This window comes from Vanellus vanellus (assembly GCF_965231255.1).
Source record: "Vanellus vanellus genome assembly, chromosome: 2".
Lineage (NCBI taxonomy): Eukaryota > Metazoa > Chordata > Aves > Charadriiformes > Charadriidae > Vanellus > Vanellus vanellus.
In genome coordinates this window covers 92,958,131-92,973,595 of record NC_138906.1, presented here as the reverse complement: position 1 = coordinate 92,973,595, position 15,465 = coordinate 92,958,131, and positions in this window count along the sequence as shown.

Genomic DNA, 15,465 nt, shown 5'->3' with positions numbered 1-15,465 from the left:
CCCGCCTTGGGAGCACGCTCCGAGCCCCCTTCTGAGGGGGGACGAAAGCAGGCCTCAGGGCGGGGTGAGGTTCAAGCCGGAGGCAGAGCAGGACAGCCCGGCTAACGTCGCCTGCCCTGCCGCGGGAGGCCGAGGGCAGTACCGGCGGGCCAGGGCCGGGCGGCGCCCGCTGCTCAGGGCCGGCACCTGGCTCGGGGGCCGGCGGCAGGCGGAGAGGGACGCCCGCCAGCTGCGAGCCGCCCGCGGCGCCGCTGCCTCCCGACGCGCGGGGCGGATAACGGACCGCTCTGCAGCCGCCGGCAAGCGCCGCCCGTCCCCATGGCAACAACGCCCAAGGCCCGCCCCGCGCCCCCCCTGAGTCTGGCGAGCCGCCGCCATCTTCCTCTGCCCCGGCTTGCCCAGCGGGCAGGCGGCTGAGTCTTTCTGCCTTCCCTCGCCACCTCTCCCTCTCCCTGCCCTAGGCTGGACAAGGGATGTGTTTCCCACCAGTCGGTCGCAGAGGCTGTGGGGGAAGCTGGGACCCCCTCGGGGTCCTGGCTGTGCTTGGGTCAGCCCTTCGGAGCAGGGGCAGGGTTGTGGGGTGCGAGGCCTTGGGCACTGTGTGGCTGTGCTGCAGGCTGTCATGAAAGTGGCCCTCTTCTCTGGGTGATCTCAAGAGGCTGCAAAATAGGGCCATTCCTGAGATGCATGCAACCTCTTTTATGTATTACTTATAGTTTCTCATCATCCTAGGTGGCTGGACTATTATTGGGCAGGTTCCCGCTACACTTACAAGTGTGGTTTGATTACAGGTCCTTTCTTGACACCACCCTGAGAAGTACTGTTGCTGTGAAGCTGCTTGCTGAATTATGAATTTTGAAGTGGTTGGCACATTGAAGGTTGGAGCAGCAAGCCTCTAACACCAATCAAAACCAAAGGGCTCAAGTCATCACATGCAAAGGCAGTGTTGTGCGAAAACCTATGCAGGTCCAAATCTGCCTAATCATTGTCAGCCGGAGAGCACACCTGATGACATCCATTGTGCTCTACTGCAGGTGATAAAGCTGTGCCTGAAGCTTATGCAGTTGTTCTTCCAGGACCAGGGTTTCGCTCAGCACTTCTCCTAACTCATCACAGTGGACCCTGAGTGGATATAAGGCAGGTGTTGTAGCTCAGGGTCCACGGTGGCTCAGCAGTTGCACCCTGATGTAATTCACGAATCTGGAGAGCTCGTTCTGAAATGAGAAGAAATGAGTGGCCTTTTCCTTTCTAGCATGTGACCACTGACAGAGTAGTGCTGCAGTGATGGACTTGTTCAACAGCTTACTTCCAGCTGTCCTGTGAGGTCTTTTGACCTGTCGTGGTCAAGATGTCCTTATCCTGCTCTACCTCATTTGGCCATAAGAACAGTAAAGGAAGGAGCAGCTACCAGAAGCTTCAGCAAATACATTGGTAAATTCTTCTCACCTGCTTTGAGGCACCTGCTTCCATAGTCAGAAGACCCAGTGGTGGTAGTATAATGACTTGCTGCCTTCTCTAGAAAGTCACTGAAACAGAATGGCCTCTCCTGCCCACCATTCAATTGGTATTTATGCCGATGTTGTTCTCCACTACCTCTCAAGAAAAGCTTTGCCTGCAGGAGCTCTGTTTCCTCTCTACCAGATTATATGATTCACAGAGAGTTTAAGGCTGAATACCATCACGGTAACAGTTATGAGCCAAGAAGAGGGCCTTTTGATTTGGATGTGCAAAGTGTTTGTCAGCAGGATGCTGAGAAGAAAGAAAAAAGAGAAAAAGAAGGTATGATGGAGAGGCACCCTGTGACGACAGTATATGGTACATATATTTAAGTGTGAATGAAAGTCAGTAGTTAGTTTCAATCTTTTTAGGCTTTGTTTCCCCTGTAATTCGCTCTTGGTGAACAGAATTTTTGTTCAGTTATCCCAACCTGTCCATGGGAGGCAGGCAATAGACATCTGCTGTGGTGTGGGTGCTGGCATGGGTGCCCTGCCGGGGGTGTCCTCACACTCAACTCTGGTCTCCCCATGCCTTAGGGAGCAGCCAGCCCTCAGCCTGACACAACCTGAACAGTACTGAGAAACCAAAGAGAAAACTGTCTCTGTAAAGGCTGTGGTTTTCACAGGCTATAGGGAGCCATGGGAACAGTAGAGGTGATGGACTGAATCTCCTTCAGTAGGAAACATGTGCATGGGATGGACTGCTTTCTTGGAAAGATACTGCCCTGGTACAAGGACAACAAGAGAAACATTAAAAAAAAAAAAAAAACTAATTTTCCAATAGGCTGGGCAGATCTTCTGTGAGGCTTTTTCTAATGAAGTTGAGGTTGCTCACTCCTATCAAAAGAAAGCCAAAAAATACAGTTAGATGCCACTTGAGGAAGGAAAATATGGCAAACAGTTGTATGGAGGTACCTTCGATGACAGGTGCTGTCATGCAGGGTGCTGTTGGGTTGGCAAGGAGCCCTGGGCAGGGAGGGGCTCATGAGGATTTAAGAGGATGGTGGTGATGCCAGTGGGTGCCGAAGGTTGGCAGTGAGGCAGCTGGGACACTGAAGCCAGGAGATGAAGACAGCACCCTCATGAGCAGCCAGAAAGGAGATGGGACTGTCTGTGCAAGGATAGGAGGCGCTTGCAGGGAAAATGGATCCTGGCCCACTTGTATGACAGGACTTGAAGAACCCCATGCCCGTTCCAAGGATGGCACTGGGCTGCCCCTTTGTGAGGGGGCCTGGTGAGCGCCCAGCAGGGAGAGCAAACATGGGAAAGCAGGGAAGAGGTGGGCAATGAAAGGGGTCATGGCAAGGCAGCAGGCTGCTGGTCTATACGATTTTCCTGCTGTGCCTGGTGATTGCTGTCCATTCTGTAAACTGTATTTATAACCATTTGTGTGAGTGTATGTGATCTCCTAGGAAAATAAGGTGGATTAGCTAGTGAGTAGGTGAAGAGCTAGGTACCGGAGATACTGAAGGTTTGGGCAGCAGCTGCAAGAGAGGCCTGTGAAAGAAAGTAGGTGGATGTTTGTGATCCACTGGTGAACTTCCAGTCTGATGAGGTGGTGAGTAGCTGCATTACTGGGCCATTTCTATATTCCTGTTTAGGTAAGCTCTGGTGTCCCATGCCGGTGTACTTGTTTACTAGTCCAAATTGCAAAACAATTGAAAACGTTCTGGTATAATCTCCCTGTGTCCCCAATATAGTTAGGGTAGCTAGCAGTTTAAAGAGGTGAAAACAGCAATGAAGAACATGGATTCCATGATGAACAAGGGACTTCCAACATACTTCTGTGAGGAGCACATTTCATTGTATGAATTTCACAGCTACCTGAAGGGCTTGCAAAAGACATCCTTTAAAAAATCTCCAAAGTCCTTTATCTAATGAAAATGCCTGAAAGATAGGACTTCAGACATAAGGTAGTAATCTTGTGTAGCAGAAAGAAGGGAAAAGGGGAAAGATGCTGTGTGCTGGCTACTAAGCAGTTGTCTTAGAGCAGCATCAGATAAGACTGATGACTTGAAGGGGGAAATTTTACAATGGAAAAAGGAAAATGAGGATAAGGAAAATGGCAGGAATACTTGGGAATTAAAGTTTGGACAGTTAGAAATGCAAACTAAATCACTTTAATCAAAACTTTATCCCCAGCTAATTACAAATTCAGAAGGGCACAAGAGGTAGTAGCTGGAATTCACTGTGATTGATCCAGTTAAAATCTATTGTACCTTGTGTGGTGATGATAAGGTTGGGAGTATGTGGAATCAGATTTTGATCCATTCTCCTCAGGGCCAGGTGATAACTAGGATGATTATTTCTCCTCCCCTCTCTGCTTCCCACCCACCAGTTTTGACACCAGTAATCAAGTCCAAACAATAGGGCACAAAACCCACCTCCCCTTAGAACAGCTACTGGAGGATTTACTCTCTTGGAATTAAGCAGTCTATAGGGGAAGATACCAAACTAACCCAAGCGAAACACTCTTGGCCTTTCTATCACAAATCTGGACAGCCAGAGCTAACCAACTCCACCTTACCCCAACTGAAGCTTGATCATTAGCGTTAGGTTCAGTAATATTTTTAGATACTGTGGGGCCAAATAGTAGAAATCCTTGGACTTGCGTTTTGTGTTGGCAACATGCTTTACATCCTGCTGAGCATGACTGGGCAAGCGCATGGCAGTGGACCTCATCAGCCAGCCTGCAGGCTGCCTTCCTGAAAACCCGTATTTCAGCTGAACTGAAAGGACCAGCATCTGTTTCCTAGGTGCTGAACAAACACCTCCCACAGAGCCCATTCCCTGGGAGGTGGTTTCTTATGGCTTCTCAGCATCATAGTAAAGGGAGCAGAAGGAGCATAAGAAATTAAGAAAAATGTGTTTAGATAAAGGACTCTCACCAAATCAGTTAAATGGGCTTCTGATTCATGTTTTGTAGCAGTTGGTCAGGTTCCTCTCATTAACTCATCAGGATACTCCTTTGGGGTCATGATCAGGGATCCCATCAAGGGATGGGAGTGACACTGAATGATTTAAGAAAGTAATGCCTAGTGATCTGGAGGATGATAGGAATGTAAACTTGGGGGAGATATCCAAAGCTATCGGCACTGACCCTAGACCATGAATACACAGGGAAGTAGGGTGGGGGCTTGATCCGGTGGAATTACTTGCTGCAGCTAGTCCCACTGCTAAGGAGCCAAGATCCAAGATGATGGTTACAGTTAATGATTGCTGATTTACAACATTCCCTATTAATACAGGAGCACACATGTTGATGGTAAGTAAGGACACTTACAGAGGACACCTTCCACTTAGCAAACTACTAGTTTCTAGTAGAGGCATCAATCGGCAAGTCACTACCCCCACCCACTGGCCTGGGCTAAATTAATTCTGTCTAATGAATGGAGAGTCCACCTGACCTTACTCTTAGGTTCCTGAAATCTCTTATGCACGGATGTATTTAAGGGCCAGTTGTGAGTGGACTTGTGGTGAAAATTCCCATTCCTATTACCCCTACCGTTCTCCTGTATGGCCTGTAAAAAAACCTGATGGTAAGTGGCAGCTAATAGTAGATTATAAAGCCTGGAATGCTGACAACAAACTGCTCTAAGTCTAACTGATATAGTCAAATCTCTTAATTAACATACCTTTTCATGGATGGCAACTATAGATGTTAAGGATATGTACCAGATGCATATAGGGAGAGATTTTCTTCCGCCTGTCAGGGATTCCACTATATACATTTACTCCCTTCGTGCATGTTTTAAACATTCTGACCATTTTTCGTGATGTTGGGTCTAAAGAACTAGAAACATTGAAGTTACCACGGGAGGTCACTGTTGTGCAGTATATACATATATCTGGCGGGTGATGAGCACAGTCATTCCACTTTTGAAAAGGTACTGTTAGCAGCTTACAAAGTGCTAGTAGTGACTGAACCCTTCACGCAGGGAAAGAGTTAAATCTATTTGTAAACCTATGCTTGCTGGTAAACCAGTACCTTTAAGTGTACCATGTAAGACCCCTGTATAAAGTTGCGTACTGTATATCTATCATCATGAAACTGTACATGGCTTAACTGAGTACAAAATTACTGAAGTTGTGGAGTGTATAGGAATGCCCATTGAATAAGTGGAGCCTCTTTGCTTTTCTGTCCAGGATGCCCCTGAATTCAACACCTGTCAACCAGATGGTGTCCGGTTTACTGACAGGAGCGCTCACAAAATACAGGGTAAATGGCAAGGAGTGGCAACTGCTGTATTTGTAGCCAAAGAACCTGTAGTAATTGAGTGAATAGAAGCTTTTGCTCAATTAGCAGAGCTATATGCCATATGCTAATACTGTTAGCTTTTAGAAATGGTGCACAGGCCATATGATTCCTATGCTGTAAGGGCTAGTGCTACACACAATGGCTAGGAAATTGGGCAAATTCCCCATATATCTCAATATATAGGGAAGCAAATACTGGGAGTAAATATAAGATACTGCCAACTGTCATTCTATTACTATAGGTCATATGTCAGCACACCAGAAAATGATGGTATTTACCTAGTGACCTGGTTTGAGGTAAAACAGAACTGATTTTCTTTTCAGTAATTTTGCTTTTCAGTTAAGTCTCTTCTAACTGAACTGTACTGTCTGAAATCAACAGCATATTTTTCAGACAGTGTCTGCTTCCAGAGGGATAAGGTCTGATGTTTATAGTTAACACCAAGGAGTGGTATGCGGAAAGGTTCTTGCTTATACTTACTGCTATAACACCCAAGACCAGCTAACTTGGTTATGTGCCCTGTTGGAGGGTCGGAAGCAGAAAAGCGTAGCACAGTGGTGCAAGTCCCATTGGAAAACCTGCACAGTTAGGGATCTTTCCAGGGGATTGGGAACAGCTGGACTGGGCACAGGAGCCTTGGATTCTATCAACTCAGAAATCACTAGTAACAAAGTGTCCAGGCTAGGACCATTAAGCAAACAAGCTATAATTGGTCAGACCATGGATACAATAAATGGAATGGATGCAACTACTACTAGCCTAAATGCTTGGAAAAAACTCCAGAAGATTTTCAAGGAAATGTATGCTGGTGTTTACAAATTTATTTCTAGTATCAGCAGTGCCATTGCTTGTGTTACCATGCAAATCTTTATTATAAATTAATACGAACAACAAACCAATTGGATCCATAGTGGGAATCCTGCTATGTTAGGGCTATTGGATTGGTGCCAGTATTGTAAACTCCATTTTATCGAAGCTTAGGGGTAGCAAGCAAAAGTAGTTTGTTGAGTGGATCTATTTATTACTGCACCATAAACAGGGAAAGAAGAACCCGTTTACAATACGCCCCACTCCCCATTACCGTAGCTAATAGAATATGGCTGCCAGTTCAAGGGAGCAAGTGCATGAATAACAAAGGTAACCTAATCAATACTCGTGTGTGTGAAATGGGGAAACCATGCACAGTACTGCCCTGAATATTTAGTAATACAAGACCCTCGTACAAGTAATATGACCTCAGGTACCTGCTATTTAAGCTAAGTGTATGATAACAGTATGGTTGTACTTATAGAATCATAGCATCATAGAATCATCTAGGTTGGAAGGGACCTTTAAGATCATCATGTCCAGCCATCAACCTAGTACTGCCAAAACCATCACTAAACCATGTCCCTGAGCACCAAGTCTACCCATCTTTTAAATACCTCCAGGGATGGTGACTCAACCACTTCCCAGGGCAGCCTGTTCCAATGCTTGACAACCCTTTATGTGAAGAAATTTTTCCTAATATCCAATCTAAACCTCCCCTGGCGCAACTTGAGGCTATTTCCTCTTGTCCTATCGCTTGTTACTTGGGACGAGAGACCAGCCCCCACCTCACTACAACCTCCCTTCAGGTAGTTGTAGAGAAGGATAAGGTCTCCCCTCAGCCTCTTTTTCTCCAGGCTAAACAACCCCAGTTCCCTCAGCTGCTTCTCATAAGACTTGTGCTCTAGACCCCTCACCAGCTTCTTTGCCCTTCTCTGGACACGCTCCAGCACCTCAATGTCTTTCTTGTAGTGAGGGGCCCAAAACTGAACACAGTAGTTGAGGTGCGACCTCACCAGTGCCAAGTACAGGGGGATGATCACTTCTCCAGTCCTGCTCACCACACTATTCCTGATACAGGCCAGGATGCTGTTGGCCTTCTTGGCCACCTGGGCATACTGCTGGCTCATATTCAGCTGGCTATAGACCAACACCTCCAGGTCCTTTTCTGCCTGGCAGCTTTCCAGCCACTCTTCCTCAAGCCTGTAGCACTGCATGATGTTGTTGTGACCCAAGTGCAGGACCCAGCACTTGGCCTTGTTGAACCTCATACCATTGCCCTCAGCCCATTGATCCGGCTTGTCCAGATGCCTCTGTAGAGCCTTCCTACCCTCAAGCAGATCAACACACCTGCCCAACTTGGTGTTGTCCACAAACTTACTGAGGGTGCACTCAATCCCCTCATCCAGGTCATTGATAAAGATATTAAACAGAATTGGCCCAATACTGAGCCCTGGGGAACAGCATTTGTGACCAACAAGGTCACAAGGTGTGGGGAACACCACTTAAGTAAAAATTGGGTTGTATATGTATTGGTTTTGCTTTGTGATGTTCTGTGTAATAACAGAATGACTTTATAGAAACCAAAAAGCTAATTCGCATTGATGCTGGTGGAATATTGGCCTACAACTTGGCCAGCACCCTTAGGACCGATATGGGACATGGTACATTCTCAAACTGAAGAACTGGAAATTTTAATCACCAATTATAAAAAAGCAATTGCTTATCAAAAACATATGGCTGTTGCCATCAGGTATGATACTGACCGGATTGTCAAGATTGCAACAGGAATTGAACAAACTGCTAGACTTCATTGGTATAACATTTTTATAGGTTATGCACCATCTGCAACTGACATATTGCATCATATGATCATTGTATTATTGTTCCTTATTTTATTTGCTTTCTATTAGTATGTTTCTATATCCAGATTTATTGCTAACATCGCCATGTTGAAAGTATGTTACCTAATAACAAACTGTAATTCTAGTCTTCCATGGAAGTGCTCACAGCCTTCCCCTACCCTCACCCTCAACGAGGCAAGAATAACAGTTCCTCCAGTCACTGAGCCATGGGATTTACTAGACTTTTGGCCTATACCAGGTGGTGGAGTGTGGGCGTTCACTTGATTCCTGCACAGCTTTTGGCCTAACACACAGCTCATGCTAAAGCCTGATGTATGGTGGGAGCAGCACCATAACACTAAAGCAAGAGCAACATACACACTGAATGAGAGAGTGCATTTGTGAGTTAGTCCTTTGTGAGTTAATGAATTTGTGAATTAATGAAGGTATTATTTAGGGAATTATCAAGTTAGACTAGTCTGTTGAAAGGGGATTGAGCCCTTGTTTGATTTTTACCTAATGAGTAATGAAATAAAGATGAGTACATGGAATAGATTGTCCTTTAAATTTGAGAGACCTAAATGAACTGTGACATGCGTGTCATCCAGAACCTGCTACATCACATTGCTGGCACTCCATTGTTCATTTAGGAAGGGAGAGGTTTTAATTCCATCGGTTTCTGTCCCCTAAGTATCGCTTACCTATAATAGGACAGAAGTATTTGTAGGGAGCTGACATATGTAACAGTACTAAGAAAATTGTCATTGCATGTTGACAATAAAAGAAAACTTATTTCTGCTTTTGTCAAGCTCTGATGACAAGCTATGGCTTGCTTTCTTCTCTGTATACTCCCACAACATTAAACATAATAATTTATTAGCGCAGGAAGAAAAGATGAGAGGAATAGAAGAGCATTGCATTTCTTAACTTCATTTCCTATTTTTGTGCTGGGCGGCTTACTGAGATATCAGCTTTCACTGAACAAAAAAAATTTCCTTCCTCTGCGAGACTGGAGTAATGCCATCATACTGCTTCTTGCTTGACAAGTGTATATTAACTCAAATGGTTTGTTTCATCTGCTCCTTCTGCTGCCTTTGTATTAACACCAAGCGATGATTAAGAAAGGTCTCTTTTCTATTTTCTTCCAGCTTTAGAAGTCACAATCACAGAAATACTGTATGGTAATGAAGTATATAATTTCTACAATTTTTTTTTCCCTACCAAAAGAATGAGAGAGTTAGTCATATGCTAACCAACAGACTTAATCTCAACAGAAACACTATGGAAAAGCATAGTCAAACTCTTAATTTCCCATACATGTATCTCTTTTTTTCTGTGGTAGCCTACGCCATTAGCAATTAATGTTTCTCTTTTTTATAAAATATATTTTTTTTACTGTCAGGTGAATGAAAGCATGTCAGTTTTCTGTGCAGCGTAATTTTCCTGAGAGAAATTACATAACTTATCAAATTATCCCTACAAAGAGGAAGGCAGGCAGAAAAGCCAGAAGGCCTGCATGGATGAATAATGAGCTCCTGGGCATGACCAAAAGTAAAAAGGAGGCCTATAGGGAATGGAAACAGGGGCGGGTTGCCTGGGAAGAATACAGAGGAATTGTTCGAGCAGCCAGGGATCGGTTTAGACAAGCTAAAGCCCAGAGAGACCTAAATCTGGCCAGGGACATCAAGACAAACAAAAAATCCTTCTTTAAGTATGTCAGCGAGAAAAGAAAGACTAGGGAAAATTTGGGCCCTCTCCGGAAGGAAATGCAAGAACTGGTTACCCCAGACAGTGACAGAGCTGATGTACTCAATGACTTTTTTGCCTCGGTCTTCACTGGCAAGGACTGCAGCCTCACTGCCCATGATGCAGAATGCAAAGGCGAGGATTGGGAATATGGAGAACCACCCACTGTAGGAGAAGATCAAGTGCAAGACCACCTGAGGAATCTGAAGGTGCACAAGTCCATGGGATCTGATGAGATACATCCGCAGGTCCTGAGGGATCTGGCAGACCAAGTTACTAAGCCACTTGCCATCATATTTAAGAAGTCGTGGCGATCTGGCGAGGTTCCTGCTGACTGGAAAAGGGGAAACATAACCCCTGTTTTCAAAAAGGGAAACAACGAAGACTCAGGGAACTACAGGCCAGTCAGTCTCACCTCTGTGCCTGGCAAGATCATGGAGCAGATCCTCCTGGAAACTCTGCTGAGGCACATAGAAAACAAGGAGGTGACTGGTGACAGCCAGCATGGCTTCACCAAGGACAAGTCATGCCTGAAAAATTTGGTGGCCTTCTACAAAGGGGTTACAGCAGCGGTGGACAAGGGAAGACCAACTGATGTCATGTACCTGGACTTGTGCAAAGCGTTTGATGCTGTCCCACACAATATCCTGGTCTCTAAATTGAAGAGACCATTCGAGAAATGGACCACTTGGTGGATACAAAACTGGCTGGACGGTCGCACTCAAAGAGTTGTGGTCAACGGCTCGACGTCCAAGTGGAGAGCAGTGACGAGTGGCGTTCCTCAGTGCTCGGTACTGGGACCTGTACTGTTCAACATCTTTGTCAGCAACATGGACAGTGAGGTCGAGTGCACCCTCAGCAAGTTTGCTGATGATACCAAGCTGTTTGGCAAGGTAGACACCCTAGAGGGGAGGGATGCCATCCAGAGGGATCTGGACAGGCTGCAGAGGTGGGCCCAAGCCAACCTCATGCAGTTCAACAAGGCCAAGTGCAAGGTCTTACATCTGGGTCGGGGCAATCCCAAGCACAAATACAGGCTCGGTGGGGAATGGCTGGAGAGCAGCCCTCAGGAGAAGGACCTGGGGTGCTGATTGATGAGAAGCTCAACAAGAGCCAGCAGTGTGCAATCACAGCCCAGAAGGCCAACCGTATCCTGGGCTGCATCAGAAGTGGTGCGGCCAGCAGGTCAAAGGAGGTGATTCTGCCCCTCTACTCCACTCTCGTGAGACCCCACCTGGAGTACTGCATCCAGCTCTGGAGTCCCCAGCATAAGAAGGACATGGACCTGCTGGAGCGTGAGAGAGCCACGAGGAAGATCCGAGGGCTGGAGCACCTCTCCTATGAGAAGAGGCTGAAAGAGTTGAGGCTGTTCAGCCTGGAGAAGAGAAGGCTCCGGGGAGATGTTATTGCAGCCTTCCAGGACCTAAAGGGGTCCTACAGGAGAGCTGGGGAAGGACTTCTTACTAGGGCATGTAGTGATAGGACAAGGGGGAATAGCTTTAAACTGGAAGAGGGCAAGTTTAGATTAAACATTAGGAAGAAGTTTTTCACTTTGAGGGTGGTAAGGCTCTGGAACAGGTTGCCCAGAGAGGTTGTTGAGGCCTCATCCCTGGAGGTGTTCAAGGCCAGGCTGGACATGGCCTTGGGCAAGCTGGTCTAGTGGGAGGTGTCCCTGCCTATGGCAGGGGGGTTGGAACTCGATGATCTTCAAGGTCGTTTCCAACCTAAACCATTCTATGATTCTATGATTATTTGCAACCAGCATTTTTTTTCTCAGAATTAAGTCTGCAGTGTCATTGGGGTTTATGCCAGGAAGTGATTGTTCCTGAACCAGTTACTATGCACCAGTTTTTCTTCATATTGTTCATTGCTAGAGTAAACAGCACAGTCTTACTGAGCACCCCTGGGAGTGAACCATGGTTTGGTACTTCTGCAACAGCCCTTATGGGTAGATGACTAAACTAAATTATATGAAAGAGTGACCCTGGAACCTATTAACTGACATTACTTTGGTCCATACTCTATGCTAACTGTAACTAACATTAGCTCTTTATTAATGTGGTAATATTTCCCTTCCTACAGCTTGGAAGTTATCTTTGTCTATTCCCTGTGTTTCCCTCATGCTATTGCTCTCATGCTGCTGTGGCCATGGCCTGGCACCTGCAAACTCCAATGCTCTTGTTATGGCAAGTTCTCATGTAAATGGTTGCCACCAGTGTGAGAATCACCCCTCTTTCCTACTTTTTCTACTCCTTGATGTAGCTTTTGGGTTGCGTTATGGGGAAAATACTACCTGGTGTGAGGAATGGAACAGGTCATCTTTTTCTGATCATGTCGGTGTGCTGCTGTTGGTTCACTCCTTATATCTCACAACCTCCAAGTGCATGGCCAGGTAAAGATCAGCAGGGCTGTGGCTGGTCTCTATTCAAAGAAAAGACTTTAGTAGAAATAAACACATCACCTTCCCAGAAGCAAGGACTACCACAACCCATTGAAAGAAAAATGAAGGATGGCACAGGGCAGCAGCCTGGTCAGGACAACAAGGAGAAAAAGAACAACAAGCTGAGCCAAGCCATGCTAAAGAAATGGGAAACCCAGAAAGCACCTAAGGTGCTGTGCATCAGGTCCAGCTTAGTGTGAGAGCTGCTGTAGGTCTGTGGTAAAGTAGCTATAGGCTCTAATTTCAGGCAGCTGGTCTGATTTATAAGTCCAGAACTGATTTATAAGCCAGAGATGCAGCTCTTTCTCCTACCACTCAGTCATCAAGTTGTCTCTCAGCTAGAGCTATGTCATTCTATCCACACACTTCATAGTTTGTTTTTTTTCTTCAAAGACACATCTGGGCAGGAGGAAGCTCTTGCTGAGTGGTGGTGTTGTTGATCAGGGATTAAGCAATGCTGAGCTCTGATGGTCCAGAGTGGAAGGACTGTACTGTTGGGATCCCTCCACAGTGACCCATTCTTTCAAGACAACTTTATTGAGTAGTGTGGATGTTGAAATTAAGCTGATGCACAGCAGAGACAGCTTTTGCTGTGTGCTTTTGCTCCCTGGTGGCAGGTGCTTGTAAGAAGGTGATCACCTGCAGCTTGGTGTCTGTGAAGAAATTGCAGGTGGTACCTGGGACACTATTATGCTTATCGGTATTCAGATTGTACCTCAGTTACACTTTTTGTGATCCAAGATTAAACATTTTCTACTTCAGTTTTTCCTTTTAAATGAAGGTGCTCAATCACTCCTTTGTTTCAGCTGCTGCAGATTTTAACTGGTACAATATGTAATCATCTGAAAGAGGTCTACTGTTCTTTTGGTTGAGTGAGGCTCAGACAGAAAAGCTTCAGCAACCATAGCAAAATGATGAGGTACAAGGATATCCTTATTTTCGGTTTGCACAAGAGGAAGAACTTAACTTTCTGTTCAGCTTTAAAATTTGTTCCTTCTGCTCAATACACAAAGTGTCTGTATATTAACATTTTCCTATTTTTTCTGTCTATGCAAGTTAGTCTAATAAAAAAATATACTACCTTCTCTTAGTTCTCAAGAACTTTTCAGATCTTTCACTAACACCCAACTTTCAAATTCCCCAGGATTCATGTTTGGGTTGTATCTACAAAATACATACAGTCTTTATTTGCCAGTTCTAAAAGCTTGGGGAAAATGGGCATAAATCCAAAATTTCTTGAGATTATCTCATAAGAAGGTAGAAATTTAGAAGTCTATAAGCCTTGCTTGAAACTGCTGTTGCCCACTTTTGGTTTGGGTGAAACTGAGTCTGCCCACACTGGAAGATCTGAACCACAGGATTCTCTCCAGGAAACACATTTATAAAAGCTTTAATGATAACTGCTGTCAGAGTTCTGAAATATTTATAATGAATCATTCAGTGCTACATATTGGCCTCCTCTTCTCTCACTGACTCATAATTTTCAGTAGGAGTAGGCATGGGCAAAATGAAATCTTATGAGCCCCTTTTGCCTTTCTCTGATGATTGGTCTACTGAACATCAGAATTAATTAAAAGGCTGCTAGCAGGAATTGAATTTGGCAATAAGAAAAGGGCAACTATCATTGGCTTCAGTGATAATGGCAATAATGAGAACGTACAGGAAAGGCCCTCAGTGCCAGATACAATATATAGATACATCTCAGGTGTCAAGCTTCAAAATTACAAATGAGAAAACACCTGCTTAGTTGCTTACAGAGCTTAAAAACATTTTAAATTCACTAGTCATCTCCCATATAAGCCTGCAGGTTCTATATACACTACAACTCAAGTTCTGCATCTGCTAAAACGTCTCTTGCGTTGGGATGCTGAAACTAGAAAGAACAGAAGCGAAGTCCCAAGCTATGTCCAGTTTTCCCTTAGACAGTGGTGTCAATGTCCATCCTTCTGTCATGAACCTGTGGTATGCGCACTCATTAGGCATGCTGAGGGCTCTTCTTGCCCTTAAAAGTAACTAGGACAGCTGCAGGGAGGAGGTATATTCCATAGATACATACATATTACAAGAAAGTAATGCCAAATTCCTGGAGCCAACAGGACAACAAGCAAGAATAGCCCTGAGTCTGTGGATCTGTAAGACAATTTTATGTTAGACAGCTTTAAGGACAACAGAGAACAGAGAAGATTTAGCAGAGATCAGGATCCAAAAGTCCCACTACTGGGCAAATGATGTAGGGCGGTGAGTCCCAGGCCTTCAGCCTTCCTTGTTTCAGAACCACAGAATCAGTGCTGTAACTGTGGCTATGGATGAGGTGTTCAGGGACAGTTCTGGCACTTTCAGCAATCCCTCTTAAAAAAAAAAAGGAGGAAAAAAAAGCATTGCTCTTCTGCAGTCTCTCAGGTGCCTTATGCTATTCGTGGAGAAAGACACTATGTTCGTTCTGTTATTAACTTTAAACTGTTCCCCGGTCAACATGCTGGATTTTGGGCTACTTTGTAAAGTGCCTAATTCTCCTTGTGCAGTGCACAGGAGTCACAAGTACATAACTCTGATAGCTTATATTTCTGGCGGTTTTATTACATCTAAATCCAAATTCCTAGAACCTGTCTCATTTCATTGCCTCTTCATAATCTTCAGAAAATGGAATGATTCATTTAGTATGCACCTGAGTATACATCATCTCTGTATAATCTTCAAAATGTGTACTCTTGGGCAAACAAGAAGTTTTACCAAAAAAATTGCAGGGAAAAAACACACTGTAAAATGTCCAGCTGCTTCTAAAATAGCATCCTGTAAGAGCTGGTATAAAAACTGGAGAACAAAATGATTCCAGTAAATTCTCTGTGGTGACTCACAATTGGGAAGGTTTTAGAA